The sequence below is a fragment of the Triticum urartu genome, chromosome 7 (assembly GCF_003073215.2).
Source record: "Triticum urartu cultivar G1812 chromosome 7, Tu2.1, whole genome shotgun sequence".
Lineage (NCBI taxonomy): Eukaryota > Viridiplantae > Streptophyta > Magnoliopsida > Poales > Poaceae > Triticum > Triticum urartu.
The window spans coordinates 137,588,159-137,606,808 of record NC_053028.1 but is presented as its reverse complement, the minus strand read 5'-3'; positions in this window follow the sequence as shown (position 1 = coordinate 137,606,808).

Genomic DNA, 18,650 nt, shown 5'->3' with positions numbered 1-18,650 from the left:
TGCTATTCTTTTGCTTTGAGTTCTAGGAACGTTTTTATTCGTTGACAATTTTAATGATGAAAACATGTTGTGCTCTCTACTTATGTTCTGTAATGCTTGTTTGGAATGGTGTTTTACTGAACTGTAGAACTAGTTAGCTATATACTTGCTTTTCATCTGCCTGGCACCTGTTGACCATAATTTAGTACTTGTGCCAAAAGAAAATACGTCAACATGACTGTATTCACTAGAACTGATAAGAATGGTTGGGTGTATTGGATGCTTTTGGCTGCTGAGGCCAGTTTTTGGGTGGTGATTTTCAGCATCAGGCACTTCTCCAGTAGTATTTGCATCATTAGAACTGATAGGATTGATAACCATTAGCAGGAATCAAAGCAGTAACTGCTTGCAATTTTGTTACGCCTAAGATGAAGAATTGAAGCAATAACCGCTGTTGATTTTGTTACAGAGAAGATGAACAGGAATGTCGAACTGGGTGAGCAGGCGAAGACATGGGTCAACGATGCGCTTCTGAAATCCAATAGGAAGTCAAGAAAGCTAGTTCAAAAAGCTGCAGAGTCTTACGCAAAAAATCCACGCACCAGGCACCAGTTGCAGCATGGCATGTGGGAAGGCCTCCCACTTCTGCACTTCGCTGCAAAATTTGGCCATGAATTTCTCTTCACCCTCCTGCTCGAAAAAATTCATTCAGACCCAAATCTTGTGGACACAAAGGATGGTAGAATTATTAATGTTTCTTCCCTTATTTTCTTCTACTTCTTCATTTTGTTGATGCTTATTGTATATGTTGTAGGCACCATTACCCTACACTATGCGACAGGCCATACGAAACTAGTCCAAATTCTGCTGGAAAAATATCTCTGTGACTCTGAGGCTGAAGGCTATGGGAGATCAACCCCACTATGTTTCTCTGTGTCATTGGGTAACTTTTGCTTTTATTTACTTAGTCCAGTGTTCATTTCTTGAATGGCTTACTCATGCCTTCTGAACATAATACTTGATGCGTCCTTTTTGTTTTCCATTTTAGGACATATGGACTCATTGCATCTGTTCCTGAAGCATGGAGCTAACATTGAAGTGCAGACCTTCCTTGGAATGCCAATACACTTGGCTGTCCATGTAGGGAATATTGATGCAGTCCGTGTGTTGCACGCCAAGAGCCCTGGTGTAAGTAATAATTTTGAACTTTCTGTTCAAGTAATGTTTGATCATTCTCTGTATTCCTTTTATTTTGCTCGGTTCCTGACCAATTTATTTGGGTAAATAGGTCGTCAACGCTGAGCTGTATGCAGGGGCGGAGCTACCTCCCGGCGACCCCGGGTAGCTGCCCGGGCTGCTCTGACCATTCTCCACTAAGTAGTACACATAAACCATGATTAGCATCACTAATTACAGGGGCAAATGGTGGGCAACGTCACTGTATATAGGCTTTGCCCCGGCTCCCTGAGTTGGCTGGCTCCGCCACTGGCTGTATGGTTTCTGTACCCCTCTCGTAGCTGCGGCGTTCTGTGACTCAAATGAATGCTTCTATTATCTTGCTGGGGTACTTTAATTGTTCAAACCATTTGTTTCTATGATTTGGAACTGCTGGTAACGTTTCGTGGATAGTCTGTTATCCTTATCTTAACAAAGTTACAATTTGTAGGCTGCTGATACAAAGGCGAAGACCGTGTTTTACAAAGTCATCTGCGGTCCAGACTCCGAAGAACGTTCGCTGTTACGCATTAAATTTCTTTTGGACCATGACCATGAGCTCAATCCAAATCTTTTTGATCAGGTCAATCCCCATTCGATGCAAGAATTCTGGAGAGTAGTCAATAGTTTCTGAAGTACATTTTGTGGTCGGTCTATTCTACTTTTGGTGGCATTTTGATGTATAAAAGGATGGTAAACACATATAGTCTAGTTTTGAACTTTGAACATGACTTTCTATTCATATTTTCATTCTTCAAACTATATTTTCAGTTTGTTATGACACATATCTTTCAATATAATATAGGAAATGCTGCTCGAGGAACTGCCTATCATCTGTGCGGCCAAAAGGGGGTGGGGAACAGTTGTTGGGGAGTTGCTGAATCGCACAGACAGAATTCCTGGAGTCCACTGGTCGGTGGAGGTACTGATTGAGTATGTCAACACTGATCAGTTCAAGGAAGATGTATGGTTATGTTTGTTTCTTGCAGTCTGGTTTTTTTTGTTTTTTGCTTCAGCAACGTGCAGCGAGAGAAGCTCGAGTGCTTGCTTTGAAGGCTAGAATGATCAAAGAGCTACGACAGAAGAATTATCTGGCTGCTGATATTATCTGCAAGGTAAGATGAACTTTTAGTTTTGGTGGTTTTGTGTTCCTTTTTTCCTGATTCCTATTCTGTTTCCATAGGCTTTGCATGTTGATATGGATCAAGAGCAATGGGATGGCTGCAATAGCCTGTGTTCAATTATGATTAAGTTTGGGATACCTGATTCTATATTTCCAGATTGTACTGTGAAAACAATTCAGGTTATTGGTATGAGCATGTTGAAGGAGGTGGGATATCATTTTCTACTTCAGTAATGGAGTTCAGATCAGAAGGGTATCACTCCTGCCATTTTCTAATGAAAACTACTTTAATGTATCTCAGGATGATGATGAGACGCTTTGCTGGCAGCGAAGGCGTGCGTGGCTCTAGAACCAGAGAACGACTTATCCAAGGGTTTTCTTCAGTGGGTATTTTTATAGAAGAGCAAAATTTTGTTTTGATGGTTATCAGGAATTGCTGATAACTCCCAGCTGCTGCCTTTACATTGCAGCGTGGTCAACGCGAAGCGGGATCGGGTTCGTCGTTGAATGCTTTGGAGTGAACTTTGATGGTTAAACATTCCCTGAATTAATTAGCATCTGATAACTGGAGAAACCATGTTTTGATGTCTGTAACATAGATAATGCCCCACGGTTACCTCAGAGAATTGGTACTCAGTCACGATTCGATATTCGTGTGGTGATGCTGGTGCTGGGAGGAGGTAGGCTGGTACCTGGTAGCACGGTTTCTCTTAACCTTTTGGCCTAAGCTGCGAGCTCTGTAAGTTGCCTGAGCTTGTGTGGATGTTTTAGTGCTCTGACATGCTGTTGCTCATCTGTTTTCCGTTGCATGTGAGTTGTTTTAGCCGACTGGCAATTAGCAGAACTTAAAACAATGCCTGGATGTATACTATGTGACCTGGTTCGGAATTCACCAGTGCTCGGTGTGCAGGATTCCATGGCTATTGCTCGTTGGTATGTGTGGTGGCAACGTAGAGAATTTGTGAAGGGCGAGCAGGTGGCCGCACCTCCTCGCGCAGCGTTTGCAATTCAGGCCTTGATTGCAAACTTCGGTTCAGTTTTGCCATCCGTAGTTGAATTTAGAACAAAAAGGGCTTATATTTAGAAACGGAGGCAGTAGATTGCAATTGGGTCTCTCTCTCACATCCACATCCACGCATTCATCTTGCTGAGTCCATCGAGCAGAAGTGCAGGATTATGCAGCCTCCACCGGATCGAGCAGGAGCACCAGATCGAGGAGCGGTGGCATACACCAGATAGAGGGGCGGCCTTCACCAGATCGAGCGCCTGTGGCCAAGCAGGAAGCAGCTGTTGCTCGCGTCGCGCCCGCGGCCGAGCTCCAGGTGCTCGCGCCCGAGGCGGGGCGGACGAGGCCGGCTGGTCCCGCTCGATTCCTTGTGCCGCCGGTTGCGGTTGGTGCTTCGGGATTCGGGAGGCGGCTGCGACGTGAGCGGTCAGTGCTGAAATTTCGCTCCCACCAAATCACGCGCAGGAGCGGTTTGGGAAGAAGTCGTCCTCTCCCCGTACTCTTTGAACGACATGTCGCTGTTGGTACACTAGAATTCACACAGATCGGAATTCATCTGCCTTCTCTGCCCATAGCTTCCCGAGGTGGTCAGAAATTGTATCAGCATGTACCAGTGATGCTTTGTTCTATGGGCTTCTATTTCGTGTCCCATCTGATCCAAAGCCAGCCCATAGCCAGCCCATGCAGGTGCAACTCATGTGTTGCTTTACGGGTACGACAAGACAACTCGTGTGTTGAATTTCATATATCACTTTATGTCGTACATTTCAATAACTTAGTTATTAGATGCATTTCAATTACCAAATCACTTTGTTACCATATGCATTTCAATATCGGATGCTTCACTATCAGATCAAATTGACAGCATATGAGTTTCAATACCAGATGCATTTTAGTTACCATACCACTTTCAATACCAAATTCATTTCAATAACATGCACATGTTTCAATCTCAGTACTACTTAAAAAAAACATTTCAATACAATTTAATGCCACATCCATTTCAATACAAATGATAAATTTAGTATAGCTAGTATGCATTTCGATACCAGTGGCATTCCAATACCAGATCACTTTGTTAGCAGGTGCATTTCAATACCATATGCTTCACTATCAAATCACTCTGTTAGCATTTGCATTTCAATGCCAGATGCATTTCAGTTAGCAGGCCACTTTTTTTTTGAAATAACATAACCACTTTCAGTACCACGTCCATTTCAATAACATTCATCTATCAGATTATTTTAGAAAATGTATTTTTAATATATTTTCAGATATTTAAAATATATATTTAAACATATAATATATTTCAAAACATTGATTTTAATTATTTAAATATTGTTTTTAATCATTGTGATGCAGAAATATGAAACTAAAATGTCACAGTCACAACTGTTAATGTGAAACTGAAATACTGAAATGTAAATGACTTTGAAATGTATTCAAAAGTGAGCTTGTTCAAAAGGTCATGTTGCCAAGAATTCAAATATATATAATATAAAAAATTAATTTTGGTTTAGAAGCTATGAATGATTTAAAATATCATTTGAAAATAAAAGCGTTGTTTTATGCATGGGGAGAGGAAGAATAGAAAGCATGCATGCAACGTCCTTCCTTACACCTCTCTTTCTCTTTGGTAATACAATGACAAAAGGCTGGCATGTATTACTTCTTTTATGGCATAACACCCATATGATGCGCAAGGTATGCAAGAACCTCTAATAAAGTGTTAGATGGTGGATCTTTACCCGTAGATACATGCTCCGCTAAAAGTACTTCGACCACCAAATGGTTTCAAACGATAGTTCTCCAGACGAGGATCCTCATCTAACACTTGTTTTCCCCTCCCCATGTTGGATTTCTTCACACGGGCAGCAAGGTGGAGAGACGAGAAGGAATTAGGGAAACTCCAACACATATCACCAAATCGCGTGTAAATGTCTGGACCGGGCAGTTTGGGCATTTTTCACCATTCAGTGATGGTTATCAAAATCATCTGGATTGGCCTGGATGTCTGAATTCCTGCAAACTAGCATCAAACCTATGGAGGTTTGGAGGAGTTCGGACGTCCGTGGTGTCGTACTCTGACAGTGCCGACCCACCAAAATACCCCACCTAGAGCCCTTTTTTCGCACCCCTTGGTGCTTCGTATCCGCACCCTCGGGGACTGACGCTACCGCTGTACCACCCCGACCACCACCCATGCCTTGTAGGACCTCCGCCGCTCCAACCAGACACCTGACCGCCTTCGCCAACGCCAACATTCCACCCCGGATCCCACCGATGCCGAGGTGCCATCTGCCCATATCGCCACCATCCATGATGGGCGTCACATCTGGCAAGTGTTCGACCAAATACCATACCGGAACATTTTGACGTTATCGTTATTGACTCTGAAGGAAACACGATGGTTGCAAATTCGGCGAAGGAGGATGAATTGTTGTGTCAAGCCAATGTGGTGAAACCCAAATCAGCAATTGTTCGGTCATTTTGTAGGATTCCGTGAGTCAGCATTGTGGCGGGACACCGCGTGCCTAGTTTGAAGTCCAGGTACTATGAATCATTTAGCAATAGAAAGGATGCAGAGAGGGGCATGAGTCCCTGTGGTTATTTATCAGTTGTGACTATGAAGTGTGATGATTGGCTTTCCTGGTCTGTGGATATGAACCAAATCAGGGTTCTGAATGCCAGTAATGTCACTGCATCATGTATGAAAGGGGAATCATATGACTATTACTTCTACATGAAGGATGCCACGAGCTCACGAACCTGTCTACTTTTAAAATACCTTGCTATAAACTGAAGAAGGCAAAAGCTAAGTAATACTCTAGATGAAACTATGCTAGTTCAAACCATAGAAGTTTTGTGATTTGACACTCAGATGAAACTAGGAATAGCCTAGTCCAGCTTTTAGTTTTTTTTAGCTTTTAGCTATTGTTGCTTTGTATGCAATTTGTGTTAATCCAATTTGCAAACCACAGAAAAGATTTATCTTTTTGTGGCTTTATACCATGGTCTGTCGTACATATGTATAGTTTTATGTCGAGAAACAACAAGAAGAGAATTTTGTCAATTTTGATTGAATTCAAATTGCAACTTGGACTACAAGTCTGAACATGAAGATGAGAACTCGAAGTTCTAAAAGCTGAGCTTTATTGATTGCTTAGGTATGTGCAGAATTACAATTTGACACGAACACATCTTTCCCAACATGACGAGCAATTTTTTCCCAAGTTCTTTGAACATGTCAGTAGATTTATAAAACCGAATCTCACTTCCAATTCATCAACTTCCTTAGACCATGTACATAACAGACAAGCGAGCAACGGCATTACAGCAATGCTAGTTACAACTGCAGTACTGAATGTTCCAAAAGAAGGATACTGATAAAAATTAAAAAAGTGAGATGACACGAGTTTAGATCTTTCCAACTGTATGAGCCAGAGCCCTAAGCCATGTGAAGCTGCGTCCTGACCACGAAGGTTTTCTTCTTGGCCATGGAGCTGGTGCACCTCCTGATTGGCTGCATCATCTTGGGCGCCTGCACCAATCGTGTCCTGCGCAGCCGTTTGGCGTCCTCTGCTTCCTGGTAACCTTGGCGGAACCTGCGTTTCGCGGCTTCCATCTTCTCCTCGGAGCAGAGGCCAGCACGGTCCCCGGCGGCGGAACCGGACGCATCCTTTCTCATAGCGGTCGCCGCCGTCTTCATGACCGACGCCTTCGTCGTCTTGGCCATGTCAGAATCGGCGGAGACATGCTGCTGCTGGCCGGCGGTGATCTCCGTTGTCTGCGGCATGCTGATGTTGTCAAGCTTGTGCAGGGCGTCTCTGACCATGGCGAGCTCGTCCTGCATCGACGCCCTCCACCCGCTCACGACGCCTCTGGCCAGGGCGCGAACGCGCTCCGACTCGTGCCCGCGGAGCGCGCAGACGGACCTGGCGAGGTCCGTGGAAGCCAGCATGCTGGGCGTCACCAGAACGAGCCGCAGCGTCTCCAGGGACTCCGCCATGTGGTCGTCGAGGATCCCGCAGAGGCGCTCCGCCTGGTCGTCGTCGTCGTCCGCGGCGTTGCAGAGCTGCTCCACGACGTCGCCCCTGGCGCGCCGGAGCTCGTCGCGTGAGTGGTCAGGGTCGGAGGGCTTGATGGCGGCATCCACGCAGTCGAAGGCGCGGAAGAAGCGCTTCCACCGGCGGAGCGGGCTGGTCTGCGTGGGCGCGGCCATGGCGTGGCGGCGAGCACGAGTTCTGTCCTCCGTGTGACCTAGCGGCGGTGCTCCTGTCTCGCGGGTGTCGGCAGAAGGTTGGCGATCAAGGAAAGCGATGAGTTCTCTTGTGGATGTAGTACGCTTATAACTTGGAAGTCGAGCTCCACTACAAGCAGTCGGATTAAGGAGGCGTGTCCGGAATCCGAGTTCAACATGGGCAGACGCGCGAATCCGTCCGGCCAAGGCCAGGATGTGTTGCGCGAGCGCCACCAAAATTTACCATCCAGCGTCCATCTTCGCTAGTACTCCCTCTGTCCGGAATTACCGGTCCACAAATGGATAAAAGTTGATATATCTAGAATTAAAATATGTCTAGATACATCCATGTTTATGACAAGTATTTTCGGACGGAGGAAGTACTACCTTTCGCCGCCAGATTTCTTCTCCCGGCATAAGGTCAGCTCTAACGCGGCACTCCGTTTGATCCGCCCCGCGTCTGTTTTCGGATCGCACGGATAAAAGCGCAGCTAAACATGAAGACATAAACAAATGTGTGTCATTTTTTGTCTATCGTGACCCATTTCCGGCCCAAATTTAGGCCGGGGTTTGCGTCGGAGCGGATGCCCATGACGCCCTCCCTTGTCCTTCCCTGACCCGTTCGTCGATGGGACGTCCACCCCATTTCCTCCTCTCCTCCAAAACCCTTCCACCCTTGCGCCATAGACGGCATGCCCAACCCGGTTGTTGCCTCCATCCCAAACGCCATGGCCAACAGCATGGCCATCCATGGCATGCGCCCAAAGAAGAAGCTGAAGAAGGAGCTCGTGCCGAAGTAGAGGGTCGTCGAAACGGCGAAGAGGACCGACTGGATGAAGGTGGCGGCAAACCAAAAAGATGTCGTTGCCGCCCACGTCACAGTCGAGGCCGCGCGCCCAAGGACGTCGATGCGGAGACTGATCTCATCGTCACCTAGGCCACATAGCGTGCCCTTCTCATGCTAGGGATTCGCGGCGAGCCAGCCATTCCCGTTGTTGCCGCTGCGGCTGTGACCAACATGGGCTCGTCGGTTACCCACCTGCCATATCCGGAGTCGCATCGCACCTCACCGCCGCCGCCGTACCGGTTCCATTCTCAACACGCAAGCACGTCCCGTTTCTTCGGGTCGCCTCAGGACAACTCGCCGGCAATGCGAATTGCGCCAACATTCCTCGTGGTGGCGGCTCTCGACCTCAACGTCGCACCAGTGGCTGGCTAGTCCATCGGGACGCAAAGGAAGCATGTGCGAGAGATCCTTACGGACAACTATCCCGATGCCTGCAAGCTGTTCGATGAACCATTTCCGAAGAGCAGAACAATTTCAATTTGCGTCTCCATTGTTTTACCGAAATCCAACTCTTAACATGTTTTGAATGCTAAGAAACATTTTCAAAAAATACACAAACGATTTTTTTAGGAACATGTTTACGATCATCCGGTTGATTTCACGCTCGCATAAACGGTCTCCAACGCACGCCACGTGTCCTGCGGGGCCAGGCACCGCCCAACCTTATCTCCTCGCCCCGTCTCGTACAGATCACGAGAGCCACCCAATTCCCCCGAGCTCGATCTCCCTTTGTCCTCCCCCTCTCGCCCGTGTTTCTCCGTTGACCCATCCTGGCCCATGGATGCATCAAAGCGCTGCTGCCCAAGCTCCACGCGGCGCTGCAAGCTACTGCCATCGCCGGTGGTGGACTGATGCTGCGAGGCGGCGGCGCGCCCAGCACCCCGCAGCACCTGCACCGGCCTTTGCTGCGGTCAGTGTTCCCCGAGCGTCATTGACCGTCGATGTGGCCGGCGTTGCCGAGCATGTCGGATGCAACGCCGCCGGTGCTATTGATGAGGAGTGCTGCAATTGGTGGATCTCGTCGGCGGCAGGGATGCTTCCAGGCAGCACGAGTGGTGTTGCATCCTCCTAGATCTCGACGGACGGCGGAGCTGCAGTACAGCACGCCGGTGGGCAGCGGAGCTGCTGTTGCGACGAGGCATCTCTCCTCAACTCCGGTGCAATGAAGCTTCACCACGTCGCCGGTGCTGCCACGCCAAGCTTCACCGGAGCCGCCGGTGCTTCACTGGAGCTCTGCCGGAGTTGCATTGGAGCTTCACCGGAGCCCCCGGTGCTGCATCGGAGCTCTGCCGGAGTTGCATTGGAGCTTCGCCGGAGCCGCCGGTGCTGCGTTGGAGCTCTGCCAGAGTTGCATTGGAGCTTCGCCGGACGCCGTCGGTGCTGCGTTGGAGCTTCGTCGGACGCCGTCGGTGCTGCGCTGGAGCTTCCCCGGACGCCGGTGGTGCGCCATGACGAGTTGCAGTGTAGCTTTTGCCGGGGTGCAGCGGTGCTGTGTCGAAGCAGTAGCGTGCTTTACTGCTCCCGTGACTTTGTTATCATCGAACGGTTACCAGGGTGCTGATCGGACGGCTACCTAGCCGGATGATTTCTCTAAGAAATCATCTTTATAACAGTCGCCTTTTTTTACAATGTATAACATTTTTTTGAAACTATCAAATTTTTTTAATACATAATTTTTTATATGTCACATATGTTGAGTAAATAGGCAATTTCTCGATTAAATTAATCCATGAGTAAATCACTAGCATGGCATTGACTAAGTTGATGACGTACTGACTCTGATCTAAACATGCACGTACTAAGCAAACAGTAGACAAATCTACACATACTGCTAGTACTGCTAATATGAAAATAATCAGGAGCGGGATAAACGAGTTATACCCTCCAGTAGGCCACGCAGAGGCCGCGGCTTTGGTGGCAGCAGCGGGCGTCCTCGGCGTCCTTGCTCTTGTCGGCTTCAGCTTTCTCGGCGGCGGCACGGTCGGCGTGTGGACAATGATAAGGCGAGGCCTCCGGCCATCCTCTCCTTGTCAGAGTGTCTCTCTCGCGTTTTTCTTCGGGCGGCCGTTAGGCCTTTGGGGCTTGGGATGAGCGACTGCATCATATAACCGACTGCTCCCGCTTTCATGCACAACCACGGGGGTCGTCTCTCAGCTCAGAAACATCATAGTGGTGCTGCTATGGCCAGAGCGTCGCTATGGTGCCTTAGGGCTAGTGTTGCCCCACACGAAATCGAGCGATTAATATGCCATCGTGCCGCTCAGACCGATAACTCTCCGGTCCGCCTGTCGTCCCTCGAAGCAAAACTCCTCCCTCCTCGCCTCAGCCCCAGCTTTCTTAGGTCCGCATGTTCTCCGTGTCGCTGTTGGAGACCTGCCTCTACCCGTCGAAGTTACGCGGCGCGACGGTATGGAGGGTTTCGACCGGGCGGTTCCTCTCAACTTTCCGTCTTTTCGTACCGTCGTCTCTGTGCCATCCGATCCCTTCGGAGACTTCTCCCGTCGACCGTGTACGCGGCGGACGGGATGGAGTCACCGGCGGCAGCAGCAGCAAAGGAACGACGGGGCGTGCGCGTGAGCAGATGTGATCTGTTCGTGGCCGGCTAGGGTTAGGAGACACCGCATACTTATAGGCGCAGCCGCGTGGAGAGACGTGGGCTCGACCCACGTCCGAGTCCGTGACAGCCCACGATCCGACGTCTCAGATCGTGGCCCAGCTGTCAGAAAACTCTCCGTTAGTGACTGGCAAAAATAAGCGCGTAGGTGTGAGCTCGGCTCGGCTCAATCTCGCAACCCGCGGCGCGTCGTGACAAGGCGTGGCGTGGCGAGGCGGGTGGCGGAGGAGGAGTGCGCGAGGGCCTCTTCTCTTCTCAAGCTCCAATAGCATGTAGAAGAGAAACCCTTATAAACCACTCCAACTCTCCTTCCACTTCCGGGGTGGGACTAAACTTCCCACCACACCTAGTGCCATATAACCCACATGGGCCCTTAGAGATTTTTCAGAAATTGCAATATGGGCCTAGAGCCCATCTCAGATTTCAGCAATCCCCCACCAGATCTCGAGGGCCCATTGTGTCCTCTGTTCCAATTGCTGTTTCGATATACCAGTGTTTCAGTAAAGGCCTGTTAAGGTTGAACTTCACCTAGAACAAGTGGCTACACTCCTTTACAACTGAACAATGGACTATGCCTTGAATTGTCAGTTTGGCGTAAAGAAGTTTCACTACATGTCTTACTAGTACCAGGCTGCCGAAGGCTGACCCCTCGGGTGGAGCATATAAGTCACACTCCTGGCCTATTCATGAGCTTACTAGAGATCACCCCAATCTCATAGACTGTGACCAGCAGTCGGGCTCATATAGGTGTGTTCCTCCAAAGATCGCTCTGTAGGATAGCATCTTGCTTTTATAAGCTTTGGAACACATTGAGACCGTAGTCATCCTACCATACAGTATTGAAAGTATTGCATCTCCAACGGAGTGGGTTAGTATAGTTACTCTCCTCAGTTCACCACTGGCTTGTTTTCCCAGGTCCTAGTTCACGGGATCTCCGATCACATAGGTTGGATTACCACCATGGCAACTCATGTGGGTCTCATACCCATCTTCCTCGATGCATTATCTATCACAACACGTGATAGCCCTTTTGTAAAGGGATCTGCCAGATTCTTAGCCGTATGGACATAGTCCAACGCTATCACTCCGGAGTTTCTTAATTTTCTGACAGCTTTTAATCTCATTCTTATGTGTTTGGTGGACTTCATGTTGTCCTTTGAACTCTTCACCTTGGTGATGACAGTCTGATTGTCACAGTTCATAAGGATAGCCGGAACCGGTTTATCAACCAATGGCAAGTCCATCAAAAGATCTCGAAGCCATCTCGCTTCAACACCAGATGTGTCTAATGCCGTTAATTCTGCTTCCATTGTCGGTCTCGTTAAGATCGTTTGCTTGCAAGACTTCCAGGAAACAGCGCCACCTTCAAGAGTAAACATATACCCAGTTGTGGCCTTCATCTCATCAGCATCAGAGATCCAATTCGCATCACTATACCCTTCAAGTACCGACGGGTATCCGGTATAGTGAAGCCCATAGTTCATAGTACCTTTCAGATAGCGCATAACTCTCTCAACAGCATGCCAATGTACATCACCCGGTTTGGAAACAAACCGGCTCAGTTTGCTCACAGCAAACGCGATGTCAGGCCTCGTTGCGCTCGCTAGGTACATCAGTGAACCAATGATTTGAGAGTATCTCAATTGATCTTTAGCCATGCCTTTGGACTTTCGAATCAATACGCTAGGATCATATGGTGTTTGAGATGGTGTGCAGTCCGAATATCCAAAATGACTCAACACCTTCTCAACATAATGGGATTGCAGAAGTGTGATCCCACCCTCATTATCTCTCAGTAGCTTGATGTTCAAGATAACATCAGCCACACTAAGGTCTTTCATCTCAAAGTTCTGAGATAGAAACGATTTGACCTCCTCAATGACTTTGAGGTTTGTTCCGAATATCAGTATGTCATCAATATACAAGCACAGTATAACTCCTTCGCCCCCACCATGGCGATAGTATACACATTTGTCAGCCTCATTAATAACGAAACCAACAGATGTCAGAGTTGTATTAAACTTATCATGCCATTGCTTAGGTGCTTGTTTCAGGCCATATAAAGATTTTATCAACCTACACACCTTTCTTTCCTGACCATCTATCACAAAGCCATCAGGCTGTTGCATGTAGATTTCCTCCTTTAGCTCTCCATTTAGAAAAGCCGTCTTAACATCCATCTGATGGACGAGAAGACCATGTGAGGCCGTCAACGAGAGTAATACTCGAATGGTGGTCAGTCTAGCCACAGGTGAATAAGTATCAAAGAAATCTTTCTCTTCTTGCTGGTCATAGCCCTTGGCCACAAGCCTAGCCTTGTACTTTCAATCGTACCATCGGGCCTAAACTTCTTTTTGAACACCCACTTACATCCCAGTGGTTTGCAACCATAGGGACGGTCAGTGATCTCCCATGTCCCGTTAGCCATGATGGAATCCATCTCGCTACGGACCGCATCCTTCCAGTAGTCAGCTTCTGGAGAGGCATACGCTTCTGAAATAGAAGTGGGAGTATCATCCACGAGGTACACGAAGAAATCATCACCAAAGGTCTTTGCGGTCCTTTGTCTCTTGCCCCTACCAAGGGTTTCCTCGTCATCCTCCTCAGGATTTTCATCATGTGTTTGTTCATAATATTCCATAGGGATGGCAGGTTCAGGAGTCTCCTCAGATTCCTGTCTAGAAGTGCTTTGCATATCTCTCATAGGAAAAATATCCCCAAAGAATGTAGCATCCTTAGACTCCATAATTGTACCGATCTTCTGGTCAGGTACCTCAGATTTCACTACTAGAAATCTATAGCCAACGCTGTTCTTAGCGTAGCCCAAATTAATGCAGTCCACGATCTTATGTCCAAGCTTACGCTTTTTGGGGATCGGCACGTTGACTTTCGCCAAACAGCCCCAAGTGCGCAAGTACGAGAGTGTCGTCCTTCTCTTTGCCCATTTCTCATAGGGAGTGATCTCACTATCCTTTGTCGGAACTTTATTCAGGACATGACATGCCGTCAATATAGCCTCCCCCCACCATGCCTTGGATAAACCCGATGTATCTAACATGGTGTTAACCAAATCAGTTAGAGTACGGTTTTTCCGCTCGGCAACCCCGTTTGACTGGGGTGAATAGGGAGGCGTCCTCTCATGAATAATGCCGTGTTCCGCACAGAAGGAATCAAACTCACTCGAGAAGTACTCTCCACCACGATCTGACCGGACTCGTTTAATTTTCTTTTCAAGTTGATTTTCAACTTCTGCCTTATAGATTTTAAAGTAGTGTAGAGCCTCATCTTTAGTATTTAACAGATACACATAGCAATATCTAGTGGAATCATCTATCAATGTCATGAAGTATCTCTTTCCACCTTTAGTCAACACACCATTCATCTCGCAAAGATCAGAATGTATGAGTTCTAATGGTGCCCAGGTGTCTCTCCTCCGCGGCCTTGTGAGGCTTGCGAGGTTGCTTAGCTTGCACACATGAAAGGCACTTAGAACCTTTGGCTAAAGTGAAACTCGGGATTAAATCCAACTTGGCTAGCCGCGTCATAACACCAAAACTAATGTGACAAAGACGTGAATGCCAAACTTCAGATTCATTAACATTCGAATGAATATGGTTCACGACTTTATTACAAAAATCTGCGAGGGAAAGGCGGAACATCCCTCCGCTCTCATAACCTTTTCCAACAAAGAGTCCATATTTGTAACAACTAATTTATTAGACTCGAAAACCAACTTAAACCCTTCTCTACATAGAAGGGAGCCACTAACGAGGTTCTTCTTGATGGCGGGACATGCTGCACGTTCTTCAGCTGCACGATCCTTCCCGAAGTAAACTTCAGATCGACCGTGCCAACACCATGAACAGAAGCACTCGCGCCATTCCCCATCAATACGGACCCGTGACCTGTGACCTGGTAAGAAGTGAACAATGAAATGTCAGCACACACATGAACACCTGCACCTGTGTCCACCCACCAATCGTTGGGTTGAAACACTGAAAAAACAGTAAATAAATTACCGTACCCAGATGCACCATTCTCATTGTTGCCCACAATCATGTTGACAGACTTGGAGTCCTGTCCTGACTTCTTGTACTTGTTTGGGCACTTGTTGGCCCAATGTTCAACCGAACCACAAGTAAAGCAGCCCTCGTCCTTCTTGTTCTTCTTGAAGGTCTTCTTACCCTTCTTCTTAAAGTCGGTATTGTGTTGGACACCGTTCTTTCCCTTGGGCTTGTGGGAGTTGAAGTTCTTCTGGTTCACCATGTTGGCAACAGAAGTCCCTTCGGCCCCTTTTCCGTGCGAGTCTTTTGCCCTCGAATTCTGCTCAACACTCAGATGGCCAATGACATCCTCCACAGAGAATTCACGCCTCTGATGTTTCAGAGTGGTGGCAAAGTTCCTCCAGGAATTAGGGAGCTTAGCGATTATGCAGCCCGCGACAAACTTGCCCGGTAACTCGCACTTGAGAAGCTCAAGTTCCTTAACAATGCATATTATCTCATGAGCCTGCTCCAATACAGGACGGTTTTCAACCATCTTGTAATCGTGGAACTGCTCTATAATATACATCTCGCTCCCTGCATCGGCGGCCCCGAATTAGATTCGAGCGCCTCCCACAAGTCCTTGGCGACATGCACATGTAAATATGCGTCGACCAGTTTATCTCCGATCACGCTAAGAACTGCTCCGAGAAACACAACGGTAGCCTCCTTGAACGCCTTCTCCTGTTCAGGAGCAATCGTTCCCGTGGAGACACCGGTGACCCAGAACACGTTCATAGCCGTGAGCCATAACGTGGTCTTAGTCTGCCAACGCTTGAAGTATGTACCGGTAAACTTATCCGTTTCAGTGCAGCGGCAAAGCCACTTGCCGAGAAATTCCTACACATAATAGGTGTTTTGGATTGTTGAGTAAATAGGCAATTTCTCGATTAAATTAATCCATGAGTAAATCACTAGCATGGCATTGACTAAGTTGATGACGTACTGACTCTGATCTAAACATGCACGTACTAAGCAAACAGTAGACAAATCTACACATACTGCTAGTACTGCTAATATGAAAATAATCAGGAGCGGGATAAACGAGTTATACCCTCCAGTAGGCCACGCAGAGGCCGCGGCTTTGGTGGCAGCAGCGGCGTCCTCGGCGGCCTTCTTGTCGGCTTCAGCTTTCTCGGCGGCGGCACGGTCGGCGGCGGTGGACATGGTGATGATGAAGGCGACGCGGACGTAGAGGAAGTAGACGATCGGAAGCGAGCAGTCGCGTAATCGCTGCCCAAAAACCTATTCGCCCCTCACCCCGTACAGGAACTAGAAGGGCGTGGTTTCGGAGACCTGCTCTCCCGTCGACCGTGTACGCGGCGGACGGGATGGAGTCACCGGCGGCAGCAGCAGCAAAGGAACGACGGTGGGCGTGCGCGTGAGCAGATGTGATCTGTTCGTGGCGGCTAGGGTTAGGAGACACCGCATACTTATAGGCGCAGCCGCGTGGAGAGACGTGGGCTCGACCCACGTCCGAGTCCGTGACAGCCCACGATCCGACGTCTCAGATCGTGGCCCAGCTGTCAGAAAACTCTCCGTTAGTGACTGGCAAAAATAAGCGCGTAGGTGTGAGCTCGGCTCGGCTCAATCCCGCAACCCGCGGCGCGGCGCGGCGCGGCGCGGCGCGGCGCGGCGGGCGGCGGAGGAGGAGTGCGCGAGGGCCTCTTCTCTTCTCAAGCTCCAATAGCATATAGAAGAGAAACCCTTATAAACCACTCCAACTCTCCTTCCACTTCCGGGGTGGGACTAAACTTCCCACCACACCTAGTGCCATATAACCCACATGGGCCCTTAGAGATTTTTCAAAAATTGCAATATGGGCCTAGAGCCCATCTCAGATTTCAGCAACATATTAACAAAATTATTTGGTGTAACATATGTATTTAGTTTTTCTAAGATATAAACAAAAGTAAAAGGAAAAAATACACACATGATGGCAGCATGACGTCAACATGGCGAAACACATGGTTATGGTGCCGGCTCACTACCGACTCTCTGTAGCGACACGGTCTTGTGTCTCGCAGCAACCTAGATATAGACTCGCCTAGAGTAAGGATGAAAACGGAGCGGAAACGGACGAAACTGAGTGCTATCATATTTGTTTTCATATTTTTTTGCAGAAGCGGAAACGAATACAGAATCCCCGGAAATGAATACGGAAACAGATACTACCGGAAACGGACACGGAGCGAATACAATGCGGATACGGAAACAGAAATAGGCATTGATCGGAACTTAAAAACCCCTTGAATCATAGAGAAATGCACACAAAAACAAACAAATTTAATGAGTTATTAACATGGCTACAAAATAATATCATTATGTTAGCAACTTAGCGTAGTATTGTAGTAGTACCGGACAATTGCGTATAGGGTCAAGTTGAGTACATGTGTGGTAGTAGAAGTTGGGCCTTACATGCATTCTACTAATTGTGTCATTGTGTTCTCTTTAGTGGTTGGGCTACAAAGCAGCTATAGGTCTATAGTAAAAACAGAAATTCCATATTCACGGAAACGGAAAGTTCCATTTCCATGCATATTCCACCGGAAAACACCGTTCCATTTTTGTTTCCGTTTCCGCATAAAAAATTCCATTTCCACTTACGTTTTGCAAATTTCCATTTCCGTTTTCATATTTCCTCTCTGTTTCCATTTTTCCTCCGGAAAAACGGAAAGTTTCCACTTCATTTTCATCCCTAGCCTAGAGGCTAGGCCCCTCGTGGGGCTATCCATTGATTAGGTGCACATTTTACTTGTGAAAATCCGACACCCACGAATGATTGATTTATGAAACCTTTCATAAATTCTCTCCTCCCCACCTATGAATTCAACCGGGATGGGCCTCTGCCGCTAATCCCGCCCCAATTGATTTGTTCCACATCAGCCCGTAAGATGAATTACGTAGAAAATGTACATAGATTTAGCACGGGCGCCCCTATGTCTCGCTTAACGTGAGGCGCAGGGAACTCTCGTGTGAAGACAATCACAAGATGATCTGGTCGAGGCATGCGGGAGGCACAACCTAATTGTTGTTGTGTTTTTTTTGCATGTTTTTTGTTGTTGTTTTTTGCTTTCTTTTCTTCTACTTTTGTTTATACTTCCAAATGCTCTAAATAAATATATTAAAAACACTTTACATAAAACATTTGAAAAAAATGTTAACCAAGCGTTTGAAAAAAGTTAAATGTGTATAGAGAAAATGTTTTTTTGAACATAGTACAAATGCAAACACTCATATATACGCTCATACACTCATCCATATGAACGCACACACGCACACATACGCACACCCTATCCCTATGAGCACCTTCGAAAGACTGAGCCAGCATATCATCTTGAAATTTACGAAGTCACCATAGACACCTCGTCGTCGACGGAAACGTCTCTTCACACTGAATGCGCATCGCCGGAAAATCATGAAATAAATCTAGGAATAAATGCGAGCATCAGGACTTGAACCCTGGTGGGCTGAGGATACCACAGTCCTTCTTAACCATCCAACCACAGGTTGGTTCGCTATAGAGAAAATGTTTCTCATGTGTAAGAAAAAATGTATACAAAAAATATACAATGTGCTAAAA